Genomic DNA, 25,746 nt, shown 5'->3' on the forward strand with positions numbered 1-25,746 from the left:
CTTTGGCAGAGTGAAGAAGACATTGGTCTTTTCTAGCCAAGGATGTTTAAAGGGGGAATGACAAAATCTGAGAATGGTCAACTGGAGGTGATGCTCTGAACTAAAGAGATATGGTAGATGATGACAGTTCAGAGAGGGAGGACCTGTGGGAGAGGTGGGCACCCAGAAGTGTCTTGTTTAAAACTCATGGGCTTCAAAGGCAAATCAAAACCAGAACACAGGGCTTCCCTGGTGGCGCAGTGGTTGAGAGTCCGCCTGCCTATGCAGGGGACACGGGTTCGTGCCCGGGTCCGGGAAGATTCCACATGCCGCGGAGCGGCTGAGCCCGTGAGCCATGGCCGCTGAGCCTGCACATCCGGAGCCTGTGCTCCGCAACGGGAGACACCACAACAGTGAGAGGCCCGCGTACCGCAAAAAAAAACCCCACAAAAAAACAAAAAATAAAACAGAACACACCCATCAAGATGGATTTTTTTTTTTTTTTTTAATTAAAAGTGTCGGTGGGGATGTGGAGAAATTGGAACCTTTACGCACTACTGGTAGGGAAGTAAAATGGTGCAGACACTGTAGATAAAAGTGTGGTAGTTCCTCAAAAAATTAAACATAGAATTACCACATGATCTATCTATTCAGCTTCTGGGTGTACACCCAAAATAATTGAAATGAAGGGATTCAAACAGGATTTTGTACATCCATGTTCGTAGCAGAGTATAACGTTTCCATTTGGAATGACGAAAAACTTCTGGAAATGGATAGTGGTAATGATTGCACAGAAATGCAAATGTACCTAATGCCACTGAACTGTACACTTAAAATGGTTAAACTGATAAGTTTTACGTTATGTATATTTTACCACAGTAAAAAAGTGCGTTAAGATAGAATTTTTTTTAAAAAAGATGATCTTCATTGAATAGCCATCTGAGCATGGCCAAGGGCACTTACACTTTGAGACCCAATTTCCTCAACTGTAGAACAGGGAGATGACATCCACAATCTAGGTTTATAAATACAAGAAATAATGTAAAGTGCCTACCTCTTGGAATATGAACTAACTAGTATTCTTGGTTGCAAGAAATGGAACCACAAATGATGTAGCTTAGGGAATTTATTGGCTTATTGAAGCAAACTGCTAGAGGGAGAAGGCTGGAAGTTGGTCCTAGGAGCAATGGAAACTAAAAACTCCAGTGCAGTCAGGTTCTTCTAATTTGGCCTGTCATTTCTGCATGGTAATTTCTCTGCTGGAGACTATGACTAAAGGGATTCCAGGCATACATTCTTACACCTTCACAACTGGACAAAAAAAGAGGTTTTCCTTTGGTCCTGCTTGAAAGACGCTGATTGGACTATCCTTGGTCACATGCTCATCCCCTGGACCAATCACTGGGGGTAGGGAAGTGAAAAGTCCCCATTAAAACACAAATTAAAGAGGGAGGATGGAGATTGCCACTGGGAGAGTAGGTGTGAGCAAAGTAGCCATCTGATTGGGTGACTATAACAGCAAACTCAAGAAATGGTAAGCCAGATTTTATACACAACATAAACAGAAGCCACCTTAGATCTCTGAGCAGAGAAATGGTCATTTTATCTAAGAAATATGCATTTTGTGTTATTTTGAACTAATCGATTAATTCAGTTGCTCATTTATTAACACTATCCTGAGGTACGTTACTATATATAGGATAATTTTCTGAATAACTGAAATCGACTCTCCCAAGTATTAAGGTTTTTATTTTATCTAAAATATATTATATATATATATTATATTCTTTTTATGATGAAATATAAAGACACATTTTTTTGTAAATTGAAGATCACTTGTTGTGAAGATAAAACATCATACTGTGTTGTAATACGCCAATACTCTCAGGAACAGTTTTGGTGCTTAGAACTGCTTAAATCCTTCACTCAAGGCCCAGACGGCATCTTTCGATCAACAGTTGTTACTTCTCTCTATTCTCATTTTTCTGCTTCAAAAAATCCCTTCCTTCCTATCATCCTTCATCCTGCTTCTAATTGCTGAGTATTAACCATCCAGATAATCAGTGACTATGAGTAAAATAAGACTTTCAGGGTGCATTTTATAGGGAAAAATGGATTGGCTTTGCGCCAAAGAATTATTATAGGTGTTCAAGGATTTGTTCTTCAGGTTCACAGAAGTGTTTTAGAAAATTAGAAGCCAACCTCTGCCTGAAATCCTGCTACTTCAGAACACTGAGTCAAGAAGTACTAAACCTTATGGTGGAATCAAAGATCACTGAGGCATTGAAAGTTTCTAATCTAGTTACTGAAACACATTTCATGAAAATTAACTGTGTAGAGAATATCATCAAGTTTTAAACTTGTGTATATAATAAGGATTCAGAAGAAATATGTTAGAATATTTGCAAAGCGAGTTTATTTGGCCCAGGATATGTTGGTTATTGAATTTCTCAACTAGATTTTCTGAAGCAGTATCAACCAGATTAAGAAAATCTTGACACTATGATCTTAAAGTCACTGTCAAAGTAGCTACTGAAATAGAGAAATCTCTTACAGTCAGTACAGCAATCCCTACTGACAGTTATCGATTTCTACAATTTCTCTTTAAGGGAACTTTGATTCTGCTGTCGATCAAACTACTGATGGTCGTGGCAACAACAATGTATCTAAGGGAAAGACCTAGAAGGATCCTGAAGGACGTGCGTGCTCTCTTCACCTGTTTCACCTGTGAACATAATGTACACAGTCTAGTATTTTCAGTAGCAAGTGCTCAAATACCTAAAGAGTCAAATCAGTGATTGCACATTCTGAAAAGAGGAACTGCATGTTGAATGGAAGGTTAAGGAGGACAGGAGAAATCCAAAAGAGCTCTCTTTCTTGTTTGCTCCTTCTGAAAGCCTAGTGGGCATCTGAAATATCGTTTTGGCATGTGATTAAAAGGAGAAATAAGTGATAAAACATCGAAATTAACCCATAGGCCAAAATCATGCAGTTCCTACATAAACTAACTGCCTGCCGTCCTAAGAGGGAAAACCCACAGATAAAATCTGTGCCCCCGGGACTTCCCTGGTAGCATAGTGGTTAAGAATACGCCTGACAATGCAGGGGACACGGGTTCGATCCCTGGTCCGGGAAGGTCCCACGTGCCGCAGAGCAACTAAGCCCACAAGCCACGACTACCGAAGCCACAACAACAGAGAAGCCGCTGCAATGAGAATCCCGCGCACTGCAATGAAGAGTAGCCCCCGCTTGCCACAACTAGAGAAAGCCCAAGCAAAGAAACGAAGACCCAATGCAGCCAAAAATAAAAATATATATATATAAATAAATAAACTTTAAAAAAAAAACCTGTGCTCCTGCCAAGGCGTTAAGTCTCTACAGCTATGTAAACTGCAAAGAGTTTGCAAAGGAACAAATCCAGGACATAACCCCTTGAGAACAACAAAAGGGATGCTTGTCCAGACATTCACATCGCAACACGCCACTTCACAACTTACAATGAATCTAGAAAAAGAGGCATGATTTTGGCATGGCCCGGTCCTGTTACTCTCATTCCATAAGACAAGGCAAGCATATCCTTATTTTCTGGTTTACATTTTACCTACTTGAATCCACCTAGTGAGACACTGACAAACCTGTTAAACCAAACTAAGCCAATCAATGCAGAGCAGCCAAATAACTTACAACATCCTAAAAAAAAAAAAAAAGGAACAAAATACTATTTTGCTATAAGCTGCAAAACTTATTAGCAATCAATCAAGGCCTGATACTCAATGTTAGGGGCTTATCTAAGCACCTTTTTCTTTCCTTCCCCCTGTTATCTCACTGATAACTGGCTTCTAGTATAGAGTCTGAAGAACTTTTGTTGCGTTTCCTGTGTATTCAGATCACACTGCTCTAGCTTAAGTTGTAAGATATTTTACTATGGCACAAATACTTAAACCCAAACCTCTTGCAGTGAGAAACAAGAATTTTGTAGATAAAAACAGAGAGAGAGAGAGAGAGAGAGAGAGAGGGAAGGAGGGAAGGAGGGAGGGAGGGAGGGAGGGAGGGAGGGAGGGAGAGAGAGAGGGAGGGAGGGAGGGAGAGAGAGGCTGGCTAGATAGGTAGATAGACTAACAGACAGCTGATCAATGTGCCTTTGGCCACCATGAGATTTAGGGTATAATCTTCCACTCCTAGATCTTCCATATTTACCCATCAGACCAAATATTTATAACCTGTGCATTTAAAATAGTTGCTATATGGAAAGAGGCATATCTGACACTCACAACATTAATAAAACAGTCTCTAAAGTGTCAAAACATGTCCATTTCATGAAATTTGTTCCCCTGGCATTCTTTTTTCTTTTTAAATAAATTCATTTATTTATTTTTGGCTGTGTTGGGTCTTTACTGCTGCACGTGGGCTTTCTCTAGCTGCCGTGAGCGGGGGCTACTCATTGCAGTGTCTTCTCTTTTTGTGAAGCACGGGCTCTAGGCGCACGGGCTTCAGTTGTTGTGGCATGTGGGCTCAGCAGTTGTGGCTCGTAGGCTCTAGAGCGCAGGCTCAGTAGTTGTGATGCACGGGCTTACTTGCTCCGTGGCATGTGGGATCTTCCTGGACCAGGGATCGAACCCGTGTCCCCTGCATTGGCAGGAGGATTCTCAACGACTGCGCCACCAGGGAAGCCCTCCCCTGGCATTCTTGAGTTTGTCTAAATTTTGCCAGATTTAATACAATTTTAGTTTCAGGTTTGTATACATTTAGACTCAAATTCTTCTACCACAGGTAAACTTGGGAAAATTTACCCCACTACCTATATGTGCAATGTAAAATAGTAAAGGACACAGCAAATTATAAGATTTTTAAAAATGTAATATAAGAGATTTATTGTATACTATTTATTCTTATTTCCTTGAATCTGTTATTCAGAGAATTAGAGGAGAATTCAGAAGACTGAAGTCACATCTTTTATCCCACAAGCTTTTTTCCTGCCATCTCCTCTTTGGCCTCTCTAAGTACTTACACTGATGAAACTATGGGAGGAAAAATATATTATTCACCATCTTAATACTTTAGCAATGCAAAAAACATGCAGCTCAACCATCTTTCTCTTGCTAAATAGTGAAAATAAAGATTAGTTATATATGGCCCAAAGTCACTGGCGAGGAGCTTATAAGCTAGTTAGAGAGTCGGAACTAACCGACAGTAAGCAACACGTTGCTGACTGAAAGCAATCCATTTGCTTTGGAAGTCAGGAGCCTTGGTAAGGCTGGCAATCTCTTATGAAAGTTACAGAGCTGCCTAATGGATGTTTGCTATAAAGCCACTGCCCAACTTTGCATGCAGCTAAGTCACTGAAGTACCTGCAGACCAAGGAATCCTTATTGTAACGTTTGAAGAATTATCTTCTATCCAGAAACCATACTGTATTAATCAGCTAGGGCTGCCATAGCAAAATACCACAGATTAGGTGGCTTACACAACACAAATGTATGGTCTCACAGTTCTGGAAGTTAGAAGTCCAAGATCAAGGTGTGGCAGGGTTGGTTTCTGGTGAGACCTCTCTTCCTGGTTTGTAGATAGCCGCCTTCTCACTATGTCCTCACATGGCCTTTCCTTTCATACAGTCATATTGGGGGTTAGAACTTCAACATATGAATTTGGGGGGAATACAATTCAGTCCATAACACACACCTTACATTTAGAGAGTTATGGAAGACTACCACCATCAAAAGATTATGACTTGCAGGCTTCCCTGGTGGCGCAGTGGTTGAGAGTCCACCTGCCGATGCAGGGGACACGGGTTCGTGCCCCGGTCCAGGAAGATCCCACACGCCACGGAGCGGCTGGGCCCGTGAGCCATGGCCACTGAGCCTGCGCATCCGGAGCCTGTGCTCCACAACAGGAGACGCCACAACAGTGAGAGGCCTGCGTACTGCAAAAAAAAAAAAAAAGATTATGATTTGGTCCACAAAGTTTAGGCCCTTGTAAATTTCCTGGGGGGAAAAAGAAATCAGTTCCCTTCACCAAAATATGGCTTAGTTTTATATCTCTGGCTTTTATTGAAGTTTGCTATGAGAAATAACTACAGGAACTCTTTCTACCTTTTTTTGAGGATACTGTCCATTCCCAAAATTCAATTCCCTCTACATAAGCTCTGTGTGAGAATTGTCTTCTAGAGTTTAGTGCCAGGGGCAAAAATTGTCCTCCACGAGAACTACCTATAATTCCTAAAAATCTCAAGCATCTCAAACTACAATTTTTTCACTTTTTCTTCTAGTCTGAAAGGAAACTTTGGATCATATTGGAAGCTCAAACATAGCAAATTTATTAACTGCTTATACTTGTAATCATCCTCTTACATTTTTTGCTTTTTAATCCTGATTCTCTTATTTCTTTTTTTAGTAACAATTCTTTTACTATGTTTTTTAGCTGGCTCAAAAATACCTTTTTATGAACAAAGATAGCGTTTAAACACATTAAAGTAAACCCCTGGTACTACAATTATCTTCGTAAGATTAAACTAGATTTTTTCGGCGGGGGGGGGTGTACACGGGCCTCTCACTGTTGTGGCCTCTCCCACTGCGGAGCACAGGCTCCGGACGCGCAGGCTCATCGGCCATGGCTCATGGGCCCAGCCGCTCCGCGGCATGTGGGATCTTCCCGGACCGGGGCACAAACCCGTGTCCCCTGCATCGGCAGGCGGACTCTCAACCACTGCACCGCCAGGGAAGCCCTAAACCAGATTTTTAAAAAATCAGATGGCAGCTATTGAATTCTGTGAAAAAAATACCTGGCAAATTAAAAACAGAGTCACCACCAAAAAAGAGAATCTTGATTGCCCCTTAGGTTTTCACTCACCATACCCAGAAAAATGAATACCTAGCAATGAATATGAAAATAAAACTTTAAAAGTAGCAAAGCTCATTTAAAAGTGGAAGATAAAGCTCCCAAAAGAGTAAATGGATAATTTTGAGCCATTATATGTAAATTAACTTTCATACTGTTTGGTAGTTTTTAAAGTGAACCTTTATCTTAGCTAATAGTAGTTGCTAGGAGATAAGTCCTATCCTGTGGTTGATGTGAGCCCACTGTTTTTTTGCCCTGGACCTCTATCAGAGGTAGTCCACTGCTGGATGACGCAGTTTAAAGATTAAACAAAAGCAACAGCAGAGCACCCAGCAGGCAAAGGACAGATGCCCCTTCTGAGTCTGCCCATGTGCTAGGATATGACTTCAAGGCCTCTTGCTGATAAGATTAATGCCTAGGAAAAAGCTGAGCTTTTTAAGGTTTAGAAAGAAACTGTAGTTTCTGGAAAGGGAGCTTGTGAAAGGAGAGGTCAAAGAAATCAGAAACAAAAATACTTAGTTCTTTTATTATGGTACAAAAATAGTGCCTTCAAATATCATGTTGCACTATGTTGTACAAATGTTTTGCACATGCTGTGTAAAAATCCAGAGGATGCAATTACAAAATGTCAGCAACATGTGTTAAGATAATATTTAAAATCTATCAATCATGTATGGATGTCAGAAAACAATATGCTCTGGGATCTGTTGAACAAAAGGAAACTAATGCAAAAAACTGGATAAGGTCTTCCAGAAATTCTACACAAATAGGACAGACCTCCATAAAAACTCTGTCTTATATTGTGGTTTCAATTGAATGAGAAAAAAAATTAAAGTAACTTACTTTCTGATAGGGAAGTGTTAGGAGGTCTCTGGAAAAACAAGTTTTTACAAAGTAGGGGAAAAAGACTGGGCTAAACCATGTATGGAAAATTAGACCAAGATGGAGACTGAGCACAAGCCTCTACCTTCCCTATCTAAAGCCCTCTGAAAGGATAGGAGAGATCGTATGGGAGGGAATAACTCCTGAAGAATATTAGAAAACAAGAAAGGGTACAATTAGTAGAATACCAAATGCTGGCAAGGATGCAGAGCAATAGGAATTCTAATTTATTGCTGGTGGGAATGCAAAAATGATATACTATTTTGGAAAAGTTTGGTAGTTCCTTATAAAGTTAACTATACACTTACTGCTATGGACTGAATGTTTGTGTGCCCCCAAAATTCATATGTTGAAGCCTAATCTCCAACATGATGACAATTGGAGGTAGGGTCATTGGGAGGTGATTAGGTCATAAGGGTGGAGTCTTCATGAATGGGATTAGTGCCCTAATAAAAGAGACTCCAGAGAGCTCCCTCACCCCTCTCACCATGTGAGGACACAATGAGAAGACAGCCTTCTATGTACCAGGAAGAAGGTGCTCACTAGACACTGATTCTGCCAGCACCTTGATCTTGGACTTCCCAGCCTCCAGAACTGTAAGAAATAAATTTCTGTTGTTATAATGTACCTAGTCTATAGTATTTGGTTATACCAGCCCAAATGGACTAAGACAATATGTTTATTTTTCCATATTTCATGACAGAAAAGCCAAGAATCTCAGAAAAACTGTTGTTCATCTGTTTAGCAAACTCACATCCCACACTCTACTACCACTGCACAAGGGCACTTTTATTATAACATATTAGTATTGCCTGTTTATAACTGTCTATTTCTCTTTATTGAAGCATCAACTCTGTGAGGTAAAAAATTGTAGTTATCTTGTTCAATGCTGTAATTCCCAGAACTCTAGCAAAAACCTGATAAATCTGTCGAATTGAATGACTTAATTCCAACTTAAGTGATGAAGTAAGTGCCATATCTGAAAGAGTGGCTATAGCATCAGTACATCGCATATCTATCTTGCCTCTCCTCACCGTCGTAACCTAAGTGAACATTTTACAAATGAGCTCATCACTTAAATGTAGTGATTCAGTACTAGGAGTAATGGCAGTGTGCCAAACTAATCTACATATTCATAGTAATTCTGGAATAGCTTTCCAACGGAAACCTGGAAAGAATAGAATTGTATATACTCTGTATTTTCCCAGTATTCTTTGATCTGGCAATATGGAAAACCCAAGACTCAGTTAAGCAATTGCTGAGCATCAAACTTTATGAAGCTTTTAAAAATATCTATTTCGGTTGGAACATTAAAAAAAAAAAACTACAGGTAGGGGCTTCCCTGGTGGTACAGTGATTAAGAATCCGCCTGCCAATGCAGGGGACATGGGTTTGAGCCCTGGTCTGGGAAGATTCCACATGCCACAGAGCAACTAAACCCGTGTGCCACAACTACTGAGCCTGCGCTCTAGAGCCCACGAGCCGCAACTACTGAAGCCCACGCGCCTAGACCCCGTGCTCAGCAACAAGAGAAGCCACCGCAATGAGAAGTCCACGCACTGCAATGAAGAGTAGCCCCCACTCGCCGCAACTAGAGAAAGCCCGTGCGCAGCAATGAAGACCCAGTGCAGCCAAAAATAAATAATTAATTTAAAAACTACAGGTAAAGTCAACTTTTGAAAAAGGCACAGTTGTATTAGAATGCAAGGATATCTTGCACTTGTTATTAAAAAGTCTTGAAATTGAATTTCTTTTTCAGTAATAGAAGACTATTTGGAAACTGGAGATTCAAGGGGATCAGAAACAAAAATTCTGGACCCAACGCAGCCACAGAAAAAAATGGTGAAGTACTTACCACTTGACTGCTACATGATGATAATCCAGGTGGAATCATTTAATGGTCCCCCTCTAGTTTCCAAATGATAAGGGGCAGCATTTAAAAACCTTATGCTTATCTTTGTTATAAATTATCCAATCTTCACTAATTGCCTCAAAAAAGGAGGTTATGCATAAAAAATAAAGTGCCTTTTCTGTAGGTGGGGCAGTGGGTTCTTATCCCTTTTTTGGGACCGATTCGTTAATAATCTGAAAAAGCCCTGGACTCTTCCCCAAGAAAAAAACACAAACACACACACGTACACAATTTTGCATACTATTTCCAAAGTTTTATTGGTCCCTGAAGGCTCTCCATGGATGACTGTTCATCTGCTCCTTAAATTCATGGTTTTAAAATTATTCTGGGGGTGTTCTGGGAGGGGAAGAAAGGAAAAGCTAAGGAGGTGGGGAGGAAGAAAGGCCACCCACCACCCCTCTCTCTTCAGTTGAAGTGGCTACCTATTATCTCTTTTATCAATATATACCAACTTAGGTAACATTATTTGGTCGAAAAAGAGTTCTACTAGAAAATACGTTTGGCAACCTGGGAACTAGACTAGGGAATCCAAACCTGGCTTATCACAAGAATTACCTGGGGAGGTTTGTTTTAAAATTATACTTCACTAGATCTCATACCACAGCATATATTGGTTGTTTTCTGTGTATTGGTCTTATTCAATTAGATTGAAGGATCCTTTAGAGCCGTGTCCATTTATCCGGTTGATAATACTTTGAGGACTAACAACGTTCTCTGGGGTCTCTTTTATAAGGGCATTGATCCCATTCAGAAGAGCTTCACCCTCACGATGTAATCGTCTCCCCAGAGTCCTACCTCCAAATACCATCACACTGGGCATTAGGATTTAACAAAGGAATTTGGAGGCATCACAAATATTTCTAAGGAAAAGTAGCAACGGCCACTCTCTTGGAAGTCTGTGGCTAAAATAATCAAAGGTAGATCTTAAACGCATGCATTAGGCACAGGCTTTGGAGTCAGGTAACCAGAGTTCAAATCCTAGTTCCCCAAGCCTTAGCCATGGGAACCTGGGTTAGTTACTTCACTTCCCTCTGCCTGGGTTTCCTCATCGATAAAAGAGGATAATAATGGCACCTAGCTCATACAATTGTTGAGAAGATCAAATAAATTAATGCACGTAAAGTTATTAGAACAGTTCCCAGCTACCCCGGTGTATAGTAAGCACTCAATAAATTTGAGCTCAGAATATAATGAATGGATATGAAAAGAGAGATCTATCCTTTGGAGAAACTTATGATACAGTGAGAAAAACAAATCACAAAAAGGTAAATTATCTGGGAATGAGTATTAATACACATAAGAATAAACATACAGCTTCCAAACTGAAAATTCAGGAAATGGAGATTATAGAGAAAGGCAAGTAACATTTCACGGAGGAAAAGTCCATCACATAATAAGCGAAGAGTTCAAATGCCATATTTGGTAATAAGAACTGAAATGACAAGGACCCCAGCCTAGGGTTCCACTACTTTGTGACCTGGGTTCCTATATGGAACAGGTCTAGTCTTTCTGAGTTTCACAGAAGAATAAATCCCAGAAGAGAAAGAAAACTTTCACCTCTTAAGGGTGGCAATATCTGAAATACAGAGCTAGTAGGCTACTAGTGCTGAAACTGTGATGGTGCCCCCTACCCTTAAAAAATCTTTTTCTTCCTGTAATTAAGAGGAGAAAAGAAGATACCAAATTGGAAGCAATATATGTGTCTCATTCAACACCATGACCTAGGAAGCTGGCCCACGGCTCCTCTCCCAGCGTGTGCTTGCTACCTCAGCCCAGTTAACAGTCATTCGTTTCTCCACAGACTCAGTATTTCAATTTGCTTCTCTAAGAGAATTTAGTGCATTCCAATTCCTTATTATGGATGTGCACAGGTTGGGCTTACAAAACATTTTTGCTGAATTGCCCAATTATTTCAAATTATTGTATTCCATCTTTTAAAACTCTCATACTTTATAACTTTAATTTGTCACATGGTAGAACTTCCTCTCTAGGAATCTTAAGTTATCAGTGGTTTATGCAGGTTTCTGAAGTGTCTTGTTTTCTGTAATATGTTCCTTTGTTGCCTTTTTTTAAAAGTCATAAAATAATTATAAGTAATTATTGCACAAGAGCAATACACAATGCCAAATATGTTTTTTATTCCCCAAGGAGCAGGAGAGATTCAATAATTTTTCTTTACTTAACCACACTAATAAACACTTCATTTCCGTAGCCACCATCACTACATTCTAACTCCGAGTGACTGACTGAGCCTAAAGCTTGACTCTCCCTTAAATGTCCCTTTCTCAATTGAGAAGACAAAACAATTTTGCCAACATGCAAAGTGCTAGGCTAGCTGTGATTAGGAAGAAGGAAAATATTTTCTTTAAGAAAAACCTGTGAGCCCTTAAAAGTGAAGAGCTTAATTACTCATTTGCCTTATTCAATCCTCTATTTTCACTTTTACCCTTCTTTTGGGGGGGCAGGCAGGAGGGAGGTTGTGTATTTCTTTGGTTCATCAGTACTGAGGTTTTAATACTGTTAAAAGTTTAAAAAAGCTACTGTGCTTCTGAAGCTTCTGGTGAGGGGCTTTTTGTCCCTAGAGTTTCAAAACGTAGGGCAAATGGTTTTCTCCAACTCTGCTTAACTCAAATATGAAACAGGAAGCTGTGATGTCGTGTCTAGTAAACCATCAAAAGCACTCTTTAAAATAGAGAAATTAAGTGAGCTCATTGCTGCTTTCAAATACCTTAGTTTTGGGCAGAACACTTACCTATCTAGGAGTCATGGTAAAAGGTTAAATGAAATCAAAATCGGATCATCACTTCTTCCTAAGGGCATCAGTTGTATCAGCAAATGAGTTCTTTCATCGAAAGATCAAAGATGTCAGCATTCTAGTATGAGAATTGTGCATGCTGAAGAAGTTACTTTGCTTACAACTCCAAACACTTCTTCAATCTGTGGAACAAAGGAACAAGAGAACTTGAACATTCTAATAGTATCATTTTGGCTCTGCTATTTTAATATCGATAGCTTTGTGGGTGTACACGTAGCTAATCACAACTGTGTGCAACCTGGCAGCCATTTAGAGCCCTTGAGGAAAACAAAATATTACTCTGAGGCTTTGACATGATAAACATACAAGTTCACTATCTAAACATTAAGTCATATTTTAAATGGATACTTTAAGTAATCACTTCCTGTACAACCGGAATGAAATATACACTGATTTTAATGACAGTGATAATAAACTTGGTTACATGATTCCAAGCCAGTCACCGTGGGGAAAATGATGAACATTAGTCTTCAGAGACACAGTTTCTTAAGGTCACTTATTAGCCCCGTTAGCGCGGTTAACATAAAAAGTGGGAGATGCGGAAGAGAAGGAACAGCTACCTAGCTCTCACAGCAAAGCCACGGTCGACATTCTTTTAAAAAGTCCTTTCTTTACAAGACTATTTTGCTGTAATTATTGACAATATCAAATAATTATAGTTTATTTTAAATAAAAATCCTGGATTCTTGCCACTGAGCCTCTATGCTTTCACTGGCAATCCGAATTTTCTTAGTTCTCTTTTTCTTATCTTTTCGAGTACCTTAGTTTTCCTCCAATAAATGTGCCTCGCTGAGTAAGTGCTGGAGAGCTGAAAAGGACAAGCTGAGTTTTTCCCCTTCTCCACGCTCTGAAAAGAGCTCCACTTCACTAAGAAGATAGAAAGGAGGGAAGTAAATGAAGTAAAAGACAAATTTTGGTTCATTTCAGTGACTCTTTTCTGAAAGATTGTTCTGGTCTACACCATGTTTTGGAAACAATGCCTCTACTCTGAAAGATTCAATGAGTAATGCAAGACAATAAAGGGAGAATAAAAGTAGAGGCATGTGTCTACTTCTAAATTTTTTTTATTTTAGAAGGTAAAGAAAATAGATAGGTAAAGAGAGTATGCAGAGAATTGTCCCTTGCTAACTCAGAAATGGGTGGCAGGCTTGTGTGTTGTTTTCTGCCTTATCCTTTTTCTAAATTTTCAAAAACAGTGTTACAATAAACACATGTTACTTGTATCAGCAGAAAAGAGGATTTAAGTGCTTTCCTATTTCCGGTTGCCAGGTCAGCCTCCTGATCCAGCTCTTAGTGGAGATCAAGAGCTTATACTTTTTCCTTAAACCCACAGCCCTGGCACAGGGCTGCACATGGTCTGGGCATTCAGCAAGTCTGGACTGACTAATTAATTGATGTAGGGCTCCTTCACCTTTGTACACCTCTGTACTTAAACACGGTTCTCCAGGGTGTCTAAACACACTTAGAGCTGCTCTGGCTTTAAATGATATATAAATTCTCTGCTAAAGCCACTTCTCCATATTCATCATCTCCAAACAGCAGATGAGTAAGGTGACATTTTCATGTCGCTAGCTAGAGGTGGCTTGGAACGAAAAGCCACTAACTTTGGGTTTAGAGTTATGTTCACTCTAAAAATAAGTTACTTGGGGATCTCAGACATGACCCAGTCTTCAGATTTTTATCAACAACGCTGCCTACACATTACAATTATAGGTGTAAATTTTAAGTATTAAAATTGAGATTAGTTTTTTCCAAAGAGAAGCCTCCACCTTCTCTTGGCAACAATGCTGGGAAAAAGATGGCCATAATCTCTTTAAGGACAGGGCCCCAACCGTCTTTTTATCCTTAGTGCTTCTGCCAGTATGTGAGGGCAGAGCAGGTATTTTATAACTGTTGAAAATTGAATAAATCAATTAATCTGTCAGCATGGCTACAAACCTACTTTGTCACGAGGTGGACATAATATGTTTCAGGGAGAAGGGTAGTCTAAGAAAATGTTATTTACTCAGAGTAGAGTATTAAAATAAAAACGCTATCGCTACCAAATATCCAATAAAAGCATAAGATACACTGTTTTCTACAACATATTAGGCGTCTAAGACCATTTCATAAGGATACCTGTGGCTAATGATTAAATGTGATGGCAAATAAAAACTTCTTAAGCTGGCATTATTTTAACAAACAGTTGGATTCTAGAGTTGAATTTATAGAACATAAAAAATTATCTTGACTAAGTATCAACAATTGATGAAAACTGTTCACCTCATAAAACAGATATAGATATAATAAATGCACCCTTAACCAAAATGCATGGCTTGAAGTGACAGTTTCTTTTGCATCTCTAAGGAGTGCTTTCTTGCTTACCCATCAGTGTTTTAATACTATTCATTTTTCTTCTACTTTTTAAAAGTTTTGTGCTCAGTCATATATGTGACCCAGATTTCAATGCCACCTTGCTGATGCTAAGACAGCTATTGTATCCATAAAACCACTGCACGGTGTCTAAATCAGGAGCTGAATATGTTCTTCTACCTTTTATCGGCTCTAAAAAATGCAGAGCAAACATTATCTATTGTTAATTACCTGTAAAGTAGGGCTTTAGCCACTTCCCCTGTTTCTAAGAGCCCTGAAGTGAAACCTAAAAGAAGTCACCCATTGTTTTCCGCTGTGCAAGGGCCAGGAGCAAACAGAGCTCAAATTGCAGCTCTGAAAGGCCACAGGAAATTGGCATACCACTAATCTGCACTCAACTATTCAAAGAAACAAAGCGCGCATTCCTGCTGAAAAACTCACCAGCAGAAACCCAAGGCAGATCTGTTCAGTAAGGACCACAGAATAAATCTGCAGAAATAAAAGTTTTAATTAGAGTGCCATGAGACCTGGCTCTAGTTTCCTAGCTCTCTTCAAGAGTAACATGCATCATTTAGATTTCTACCTACTCTTCCCAATTTTCCCCAAAATGAGATTATATAATTAGAATTCTTTCCACTTAATAATTTGAGCAGGGATAGAGTTGGAGGGGACAATGCAATCAGAGGCCAGTGGTTCACTACAGATTGCTGAGTTATGGTAAACTAGTATACTAAAATAATCAAAATCCAAAGCAATTTAAATACGCTTTTATGTGTTTGGGCGATACACATTCCTTGTAAATGCAACAACATTTTTTTTCTAAACCATAGGAATGGAATGCAATTAAGAAATTGGCCAGATTATCTTTCATAAAACATAGCACAATTTAGAATGAAACTCCATGTAAGATGCAAGCATAAAAGTAGGGATTGTTTTTTCAACTGGATGCTTCACCACAGCTAAAGTCAGAGGCAGAACACCGATGCCTCGTGAGCTGGTGTGGCAAACCCACTTGTTCTTACATAGTGGATATTGGAAAGACAGCAGAATGAATTAACAGAGTCAGGGAAGTTAGGTTCCCATCCTAATTTTATCTAGAAATGGGAAAATCGTATTTCTTCCCTGGGTCAAACTGCCTTATCTATAAAGCTAGGCTAATAATTTGGTCCCTCCTTAACTCACAAGTCTGTTGAAATACCAAAAGTTTATACACCTAGGTACTTACAAAAATGCTATGTGCAATATACAATTTGAGATATTACTGTATTTACTGACAACGATACTTCACTTTGAGTGATAAATTACGTGTTATTATCATAGATCTATCCAAAGAGCATTCCAAAGCATATATAGTATAGCCACTGTACATTTGAAAATAGGGACATTTTGGAGAGTTTCGTGCCTAGGCCAAGTTCAGCCTAGAGGAGTAAGCAATAGCTTAGTATCCAGGAGACAGAGCATTAGCCCCTAGGAAGCTGAGAAGGGTTCTGGCGTCCTCCAGGACTCCCAAGTCAACTCAATATTAGTTACTCTTAAGGATACTTTTGACTCTTAACGGAAAAGACCAAGTGGTTTGCGTTATGAATAACTAAGACTAGATTAGTAAAATGAAGGCGCAAATAATTCCAGGGACTTCCATGTCAGGGCCTATCTGGGATGTTATAGAGAGAATGCATTGCTACAGTAGGAGAAAGGTAGGATGATTCAGTGACCTCTACTGTCTATCTCTTCCAGTGCCAAAACGTTACTGCCCCAATTCTTGAAACAGTTCTTTTCTAGAAACTTTAACATCATCGATGATATTACCAAAATTCTCCACAGTAAATAATTACGTAATTTTTAAGAACTCTATTCGCTAGTATATGCAAGCCTAAAATGGCTTAAAGCAGATTACAGATCATATCAGAATACACATTTTATTAAGGTAGTAAATGTTCCTCTGCTCAGAAAAACAAGATCCAAACATGGGCTTTTGTGACTCGATTGTAAAATGCAGGAAAATATCCATAAATATTTATTCAGCGCCTACTACGGAAAAAGCACCTTCGGGGAACAGATAAGTCTACAACACAATCTCAGTCTCAAAGAATTACAAAATCAAAGGAGAGATAAGACATAAACTTTGAACAGTGGCAGAAATTCCCCCCCCCAAAATATGCCACTTTAGCATACGGATTATATCGAACTAAAAGCACTGAAAAGGGGACTTCCCTGGTGGTCCAGTGGTTAAGAATCTTCCTTCCAATGCAGGGGACGCAGGTTCGATACCTGGTTGGGGAACTAAGATCCCCCATGCCGTGGGGCAACTAAGCCTGTGCGCTCTAGAGCCCGCATGCCACAACTAGAGAGCCCGCATGCTACAACTAGTGAGCCCATGCGCTCTGAAGCCTGCATGCCACAACTAGAGAGAAGCCTGCGCACCGCAACGAAAGATCCCGCATGCCTCAACAAAGATCCTGCGTGCCGCAACTACAACACAGCCAAATAACATAAATAAATTTAAAAATAAAATAAAATAAAAGCACTGAAAAACAGCAGGTACAAGAAGGGTGCTCCGACCTCCCCTTTTCTTTCTGAAAGCAGGAGATAAAAATTCACATATGAAGGATGCCCTCTCTGTACCAGGAGGAAAGGAACATTCTTACCACCAGAGATGGGAAGTGGAGGCCGAGAGAACTCTGTACAAACAGACCTTGTTAAAATATCTCAACTTCCTTTAGTCTCTTCATATATTTTAACTACTTTTCTGTACCTGTCTCTCTTTGTGCAACCTAGTATATAAACACTTAGACTTGGCCACATCTTTGGGTCTTCATCTTCCTATGGGGTTCCTAGGTACATGTAAAAATCTGCATGCGGGACTTTCCCGGTGGCGCAGTGGTTAAGAATCCACCTGCCAATGTAGGGGACACGGGTTCGAGCCCTGGTCCGGGAAGATCCCACATGCCACAGAGCAACTGAGCCCACGCGCCGCAACTACTGAGCCTGCGCTCTAGGGCCCACGAGCCACAACTACTGAGCCCACGTGTCACAACTACTGAAGCCCGCGTGTCACAACTACTGAAGCCCGCGCGCCTAGAGCCCGTGCTCCACAACAAGAGAAGCCACGACAACGAGAAGCCTGCGCACCGCAACGAGTCCATAACGAACAGCTGCCTCCGCTCGCTGCAACTAGAGAAAGCCGGCGCACAGCAACAAAAACCAAAAAAAAAAAAAAAAAAATCTGTACACTTTTCTCCTGTTAATCCATTTTATGCCAATTTAATTCTCAGGCCCAGCCAGGGATTTTAAGAAGGTAGCGGTAAAGTTTTGCATCCTCTCCAATATTAAAAAGTAAACGTTAAAAGTAATGAGCGGTTTACAAAATGATGTTACTAAGGAATTTCTGGGAGAGATTACTTGGGCATGATTTAGTCAGAGAAGTAGGATTTAAACCTAGCTATAAAAGAATAAGATTAAGAAGGTAAACGCAGTTCCTGAGGTCAGGATTTGAAGGTGTGTTTCGGGGACAGAGAGTGAACCAGTTCCACTGGATAGAAGATATATGTTGCAGAGAAGCAGGAAAGAAGGGCGAAAGGGGAGCCTGGGAGTCTGAAAGCACAGCCATGAATACCTAGCGCACGAGTTTTTAACTTAATCCTATAGTTAATGTAAAGGGTGATGACAGGAAAAGAGGATAGGGCAAAAAGGAAAGAGAAAACTTGGGGCTTCCAAAAGACGTACAGTCTGATGTAGTGGAAAAGATTAATTTTTAATATGGTTATTTGTTATGCAGCCATGCTGTAGGCCAGTAACATCATATGATAAATGACACAAATGTTTCCAAGTGTAAATCATCGTATTCCAACTTGGTAGCCACCAGCAGACACACATTTTCCATTGGGTCAAAAGGACCCCAAATTTTATTTGCACACAGAAATACAATTCTGTGTTTTTTCCCCTTGAGAAACGGTCCCATAGGTCACATGTGAACGGCCCCCGTCGTGAAATCACCGCACTATGCTCAGCACGGCCTGCGGTTGAGTTAGTCATCTTTTGTGCCATAGGAAGGAGGTGACAGTTACTGCTTGGATAGTTTGTAGGGCATAACCTCAAAGGAACTTCCTCACACCATATAGTAGAAAGGAATAAATGTTTGTTTTGAAAGATAAGCATGGGTAAGTAGGAAAAAATGCTCAAGGGCAAATACTTTTGAAAAAAATGCTTTATGAAAGAATGTTGGGTTTTGTTTTTTTCAAGAAAGGCAAGTTCAAGCAGACCATTTTTGTTTTTCAAGACTACTGCCTGCTTTTCTTCTTTCCAAAATTTGCCTGATTTTACACACCATATGAAGCATATTTTCCATAAGGATTAAGAGAATCCCCTTAATTGAAGTTTTTACTTAAGAAATTAAGGGACTATATGGTACCCATTCCAGTGCCAAGGAGAAAAAAAAAAAAAATCCCATTATTATGTGGACTTTCACACTTGACTTTTTTTTTTTAACTAAACTTTTGAAATCAAGCAATGCCAGCTTCCCACAAATTCAAGTTATTCTGCTGTATAATGATCACTTCTCAAAAAAGCATTTCCAAGTCTCTACATGTGCCACATACCACTTATAAAATGCAGAAAATGTTTAACTCCAATACTCTCATTTACAAGCATTTCAAACTACAAGAAAAAAAATGACTGATTCCAATCCCCAAATGATCTTGTACTTTTTTTTCTACAGCTTCTGCAAGATTCTGGGTTTCACTAACTGGGCCTATTGTTATGGTATATTCTATTTAGGAATTGTAAATTAAACTCCCAGGCTTCAAGTATAGATAAGGTCTACATAATAGAAATAGTATAGGACTTTTAAAAGTAGTTTTCACATCTTTTTCCCATTCAGCTGGTTCTCTTTCCTGTTAGCTGTTTATCCTTAAGTCAGTCATTTCATCTTTCTGTGGTTCAACAGTATTTACTTTAAAATGAAGGAAAGGAACTAAGTAGTCTTTAAGGTCCTCTCAGATTTGACTTTGAGTGGCCTCAAACTATCCTCTAATCCTAATTCCCAATCACCTAATATACATATTCCCCAACCACCCTTCTTCCTTTGTCCATCCTCACTACTGTTTCTCACTTTGACCAACAGGGAAAAACAAAAGGAATAAGGAAAACCTGGACACTGAAGTTGCCAACATTATTTTTAAGATACTCCAATGATTTAAAATGTAATGTCTGGGCCGGGGTGTGTCCAGGGTGCAGAGTGGGGGGAGTAGGGGAGTTAATGTTTTTAGATAATCGGGAGAAAATAGTTGGCTTGCTGAATTTTCTATCCTAGAATTTGGTATTTCTGACAACAGTGTTCAGATAGATACATAATTCACTTTTCTCAGTGATATACAGTGAACTCTGTCTGGGGAGCCAGGGTGGAAGAAAAAATTAATAATTTAGTTTGCTTGATTTTCAAAGACTTTGATTCTCTGCCTCCTTGCTTCCTGCCTTTGGTCCACTTCATCACTCATTAACTGTTTGGAGACAGATGTGTCCTAGGGGGAAAAAAGATTCCCAAATCTGCACAATTAGTGGAATGTTCAATGTACAAAATTTTGGTCTGCTTATGCATTTTATTTATACAAATGTTCTCTCTGCCTTATGTTACCAGTTATGGACCAGTTACGAGTTGGTTCAGTGATGAGTCACCTAGACCCATCCTCACTCATCTTCCTCAACCCATCATCTCAAACCCATCCTTCTTGCCTGTCTCCACTGTCCTTGAATCATCTTGACAGTTATATTAATGATCTAGCTGGTCTCCGGCTTCCACTGCAGTCTGTCCTCCACAGCGCTGCCTGAAGAATCTTTCTGAAACTCTAATCTGGTCACGTCACTCTCTTGTTTATAATCTGGCCTCTCCATGACTCCTTCTCACTCACAGGATGGAGCTCAAACTTTTCAACTTGACATTCACACCTTCCATGGCTGGCTCCTCTCCTTCCCACAGACACCTTACTTTCCAAACTTTCTAAATTACTTGCAATTTCCCCATCATGCCATGATCATTCCCGCTAACATGCCTTTGTACTGATCTGGTAGGCTTTTCTCTCCCTTGTCTACCTGATGAATTACTACTCATCTTTCATGACTTCTCTATGAAGCCTCCCCTGACTTGCAGAGACAGATGTGGTGCCTCTTCCCAGAGTGTCTCCATAGACCCAGTTACCAGCTGATATGGTAACACCAATCACGTGGTTAAAAATGTATGCAGTACTAGTCAAAGACTGGGATTCTCAGCACCTAAAATATGATTGTTAAATAAATGACTAAATGGTTGACAGAGCCAAGCAATTTTAATTTTCTCTCAAAATTGCCAATATTGTTAACATTAGAAACAGTATCAAAAACCTTGCAAAAACAAAAATTCAATTTGGTCATTAATCTAAGCATCTTTCCTTCTCTGAAGCTCTTATGAATAAATCTAGCCTTAGCAAGGCAATCGACAACAAATATTTATTGAGCTCCTACTCTGTTGTAACAAGCACTGTTCTAGGTATTAGATAGCGAGAGGTTAAACTGATAAATTTTAGTTTCATCTTTGTGTTTATTATCTTCCCTAATTGGATTCTGTTTCTGGTACCACTAAAGGGCAATAGCCAAAAATGGCCAAAGGCAGATTCGAAGAGGAAATTACAGGTAATTCCAAAAGCAGGTTTATAAACCACAAAGTAACCAATTAGAACTCCACATGGTCTGTAAATACCTCAAACACCCTCAGTTTTCTTTATAAAGATAGGCCTCTCTACATTTGGAGTAGAAGGCAGATTCTGGGTGGCCCAGGAGAATAAAATGTATTTCTGTTAAGGAGTCAATTCACTCGCAGCTTCTACTGCAAATCTGCAACATGCAAACTTTGTGAAACAGACAGGACTCAGATCCTGGACCCAATCTCTTTGCTTTCTGAAGTGCCTCTGAAGTGTGCAAAAGCTTAAAGAAGGGAATGGGGAAGGCAGAAGGTCTCCTGGCTCTGTGTATTATTTTGACGGAATTGACTGGTCAATCAATTTTCATGAAGATATTTTCTTTATTCAGTAACAGATTTTGTTAACAGATCATCTGTGCTATAAATGGAGCATGTCCCATTTGAAATAAATTCTACTCCACTAGTTCATTCCTTTTTAAGAAATCTTACATTTTTATCAGATCATAATTACTTACTTTATAATCCATTAGCTTAAAAACAAGTTAAAGTGTCCAAAAACATCCTTTCCAAACATAAACACCAGCCTCTAAATTTTCCTCTCCAGCTCCAACATTTTAATACTTAAATTAACAACTCTTAACACATTGGCCTGTTTTCTCGTCCTCTTCATCTTTTGCTCCAAAAATCTCCTCTCTGCCTCAGCAATCCATGAGCACAGAGAAACCCCAGATATCCTCAGCATTTGAAAATGGCCCACCTTCTAAGATCTTGACTTGAAAATTCTCCTCTGTCCTCAGCTGTCTACCTTTGCTCTTTCTATACTCTCTGTAAGCCTGTATTTCATCCTCATTGGAACTCTTCTGCCCAGTCATTTCATCAAATACTCAGACTGCTGCCCGAAAATTCCTGACCTCTTTCAAACTCACCCTTTTTTTTTTTTTTTTTTTGCGGTACGCGGGCCTCTCACTGTTGTGGCCTCTCCCGCTGCGGAGCACAGGCTCCGGACGCGCAGGCTCAGCGGCCATGGCTCACGGGCCCAGCCACTCCGCGGCATGTGGGATCCTCCCGGACCGGGGCACGAACCCGTGTCCCCTGCATCGGCAGGCGAACTCTCAACCACTGTGCCACCAGGGAAGCCCCACCATTTCTTAATGGTCCCTTATTCTCTGCCTTAACTGCCCCTCTAACCAGCTACAAGGACTGTCTTGATAAAACCTGGAAAAACTTAGTGGCTCCCCCCAAATTTCCGGTTCCATGTGAGCTGAGCTCTAAGCACTGCTCTTCATCAGTTGCTGTTGACCACGCGTTAGCATCCCCACCTCTAGCCATTCCAGACTCTGCTCTCAAGAACCAGGTCAGTCCCTTAATGCACCTTAACTTTCAAGAGAAGTCCAACCTCTATTTACCAAAATCAGGGTACATTTCTGTAACGTCCCTCTTCTGCCTCTTAAAGTGCCACTGTGTCTTCTTCCTTCTCACCTTTTGTTCTTTCCTCTGGGAGAAGAACCATTGTTGCCAAGGTTAAAGAGCCCTCGTTGTGCTGTCTTCTGTCCCCTCCTCTCTATTTTGGAATTGCGTTCCTTCAGCTCTTTCCTCTGCTCCGTCTTTCTCAATTGCCCTTGTTCTTGCCCTACAAGAAGGCGCAGGTTTCTGTTATTCTAAAAATCCTCTTCAGCTGTTACCTCTCTAGTTACTTTCCTATCATCTCAAAATTTCTAGAATAGTCTAAAGCTGTTACTTGCATTGTACTCACCACCCACTAAATCCCATGCAATCTGGTTTTTATTACCACAATTTCAGCTAAATACCACCCACCAAATTTAGTTGGGAGTCTGCACAGCTTTTGACATTTAGTTACTAATTTCCATCTTGAAAGTCTCCTTTGGATTCTAAAACATACCAATCCTTCAGTGCCTATGCTTCTTTGAACATCCCTCTGTTGGTTCTAAATCCCAGCTATGCCTCCTAAATATAGGCATGTTCCTCAAGGTTTTGTTCCTAGCCTGCTTTTAGTTCCATTCTTTCCCTTAGAAAAAAATCTATGCTACAGGTTCCCTCTCACCCCCATGTGGGTGATGGGCCATCACCCACCTCTCTTAAATTCTAGACTTTTTTCTCAGTTACCTTCTGGCAACTCACCTGCACTGTAAGAGTTTATCCCAATAGAACTCATAACTTTCCCACCCCACATACCTCCTAAACTAATTCCACCCATTTCTCTTAACAGAGCTACCGTTGTTTGCCTATTCACCTTGGTCCAAAACCTCAGCATCATTTTCAATTCTTTCCTCCTTCTCAACCCCACATACAAATAACTGCAAAGCCCTTTAGGTTTACTTCTCACGTTGCCTCCTTCTTTCCATTCCTACTAACCTCCAACCTAGTTCTGACCCTTAATACTTCTTTCTTTTTCTAAACTGGCCTCTTACCTTAATAGCTGCCATTTTAATCTCCCATAATTCTTCTACACTTACCTATAATCTAATTCAGAGGCTCTTCACTGCGGCTGTGTCTTAGAATCATCTGGGGTGCTTGGAAGACAGACAAAAGACAAAGCCCCACCCAGGGCACAGGTTTTGTTTGTTGTTGTTTTACTTCCAGGTGGTTTTAATGTACAGCTGAAGTTGAGAACCGCTGCTAGCCAAACTGGAACTCAGTTTTCTCAAATACTCACCTTGCTTTCTTACATCAAATTTATTCAGCTCCTTTGGTCTGATTCCTTTCTTACGGCACTTATTTCTCTGCCTTGGACTACCGTTTGTCCATTGTGCTTTCACAAACTTGTTAAATTTTATAACTTACAAATTAACCTGAAACTTTGGTTTAGAGGTTGGTCTTGCCCCCCACAACCAACCTCTCCTTTCTTCCGATCTTCTACCAAACGTACATATGCAGCAAGCAGTTTTTAATAAAGTTTATTTTATTTTGGCAATTAGATCATGACTTTAGGTAAGCAACATCTCTGAACCGGGCTTTCTCATCTCTAAAGAAGATGCAATAGATGACGTCTAAGTTTCTTTCTACCACTAAAAGTATGGTTCTATGATTATTTTATCCAAACAAGCTCTCGGACTACTTACTAGTGAACGACAGAAGCTTTTAGTATATTTTCCCAAATTACCTAGTTCAAAAGAGTTCTAGGTTCTCTGATGGCTTTTTCTCTTAGAGTTATTGCCATACCTAGTATGACTCGACTATCTGACTTTAACATCAATCTTTTTAATAGTACAAAATAGAACATTTAAATCTGCTTTTTAATCACTGTAATCCTGAAACGACCAGAATAACAGTAAGAAGTACCATCACACAAGTTCTTAAATCTAGATGCCAAGTTACTATTATCTTTTACAAACTGATCGAATCCGTTTGTTCCATTATTACCATATGCACGTGGCCAGGGGAAGCACACATGCTGTTTTCAGAAGAAGCTGTTAACTTTAATAATAACATATGAAAAATAATCATGGAAATTAAGTCATTTGCTACTTATTCCTGACAGCTAAGTGCAAATAATATATGCAGAAAAAACATTCCATTTCCTAAATTATGGTCAAATTGATTAATTATGAAGGAAACACGTTCTGGTAAAAAGAACGAAATGGTAAAGGCTAACGTGTAACATAAAGGTACCAGGTTTGCTGCCAAGAAATGAAGAAAATCCTGTATCTGAAGAGTCCTGGTTCTATGCTAGCTATCATGAACATTTCTCAAGCCAGGGCTTTGTTTCTACATTCTCAAAATGAAGACATCAAACTAAAAAAGCGACTCCAAAATTGCCTGATAGAATCACCCAAGAAGCTTTTTGAAATTAAGAATATCAAGCTCCTCTCCTGGAGATCCTTCTGGTAGAGTAGGTCTGAGCTATGACACAGACTTCTGATTTTTAACTAGTGACATATTTACTTTCACATATGGTTGAGAAACATAAAGCAAGTATATTCTGATAGCTATTTCTAGCTCTAGAATTCTTCTGCATATGGAATAATGCACATAGTAGGGGTTCAATCAATGTAGCAAAATGGCTTGGTAATAGTCCAAGAGAATATCAGAAGAATCAATAACTTGGTCAATTAAGTACATGGCTGTCTTATCTAAAGTGAAATAATGGAAAAAAAAAAGTCCCCCAATTGTCAATTGGCCAAAAGGGGGATTTAAAGTTTTGTTTTCAAGATGTGTAAAAAATGATGCCAAACTTTCTCTTGCAATATATATACATGTTTAAAAATGGGATTGTACTTTTTTGCTAAAGAGCTATACATAAAAACTGCCATGAAATACATTACTCAACAAAAAGAGGATTTAGGA

At 39.7% G+C, this 25,746-nt stretch overlaps 1 long non-coding RNA gene across 1 annotated transcript in view; it reads right to left on the bottom strand.

Annotated features, from left to right (window-relative positions):
- LOC137223425 (uncharacterized) overlaps positions 1-12,540 on the bottom strand; it is a 50,149-nt gene extending 37,609 nt beyond the window's left edge. Inside the window, exon 1 of the long non-coding RNA XR_010942867.1 lies at positions 12,360-12,540. This is a non-coding gene — a long non-coding RNA (uncharacterized lncRNA). The remainder of the gene's footprint in view (positions 1-12,359) is intronic.
- Positions 12,541-25,746: the final 13,206 nt, after the last annotated feature.

The sequence above is a fragment of the Pseudorca crassidens genome, chromosome 4 (assembly GCF_039906515.1).
Source record: "Pseudorca crassidens isolate mPseCra1 chromosome 4, mPseCra1.hap1, whole genome shotgun sequence".
NCBI lineage: Eukaryota > Metazoa > Chordata > Mammalia > Artiodactyla > Delphinidae > Pseudorca > Pseudorca crassidens.